Source organism: Otolemur garnettii, unplaced genomic scaffold (genome assembly GCF_000181295.1).
Source record: "Otolemur garnettii isolate 467f Iridium unplaced genomic scaffold, OtoGar3 scaffold00331, whole genome shotgun sequence".
Lineage (NCBI taxonomy): Eukaryota > Metazoa > Chordata > Mammalia > Primates > Galagidae > Otolemur > Otolemur garnettii.
The window spans coordinates 14,370-15,415 of record NW_003852726.1 but is presented as its reverse complement, the minus strand read 5'-3'; positions in this window follow the sequence as shown (position 1 = coordinate 15,415).

Sequence of the window (1,046 nt, the reverse complement as noted above, 5' to 3'; positions counted from 1 at the left end):
GCCTCCCAAGTAGCTGGGACCACAGGCGCCCACCACAACGCCCCGCTATTTTTTGGTTGCAGCCGTCATTGTTGTTTTGGTGGGCCCAGGCTGGATTTGAAACCACCACCTTAGGTGTATGTGGCTGGCGCCTTAGCCAGTTGAGCCTCAGGTGCCGAGCTGGTCATAAGATGTTTAAATGGATTAATGAAGTCATTGATGTCCAATGCCCATGTGCGGGATTGTAATCAATATTAATGAGGTCATAGCTGTATAGTACGCATGCACAAAATTGACTGTATAAGCCAATAGTAAATAAAGAAAGCTCGACATTTTGCCTGAGCGAGCAGATGGTCACCTTTATTTAAAAACACAATTTCAATAAGCATGCTTATTCGCGACTTTGCTTTTTCGTGATACCCTAATGGCAACAGGCGTCTGTACTGAACATGTGCAGATGTTTTCTTGTCATAATTCTCTATACAAGGCAGTATGTCAACTCTTTACATAGCATTTACATTGTATTAAACATTGTAAGTAGTCTAGAGGTGATATAAAGTATATGGGAGAATGCACATAATCCAGGAACATTGATGCATATGTAAAATTACCTCTCCTTAAGAATATTTGTACCATTTGTACTTTAATAATGTTACGTATGGATTGTTTATGCCAATCTGATAAGTAATATGGTAATTCATCTTGATTTTTCTTCAGGTTTCTATTTGTTTCCTTCAGCAATATCTTTTCATCTTCCTGTCAAATATTCTATTTATCTACTATTCTTATTGCAGTCTCCTGTATACTCATTTTATGCATACACATATGCATGTGCTACATGAAATCACACAAAACAGGCTGGGCTCACTGGCTCACGCCTGTAATCCCAGCTCTCTGAGAGGCCGAGGTAGGTGGATTGCTTAAGCTTAGGAGTTTGAGGCCAGCCTCAGCAAAAATGAGACCCTGTGCCTAATAGGAAAACCAGGCTCACTGCCCGTAACACAGTGGTTACGGCACCAGCCACATACACTGAGGATGACAGGTTCAAACCTGGCCCAGGCCAGCAA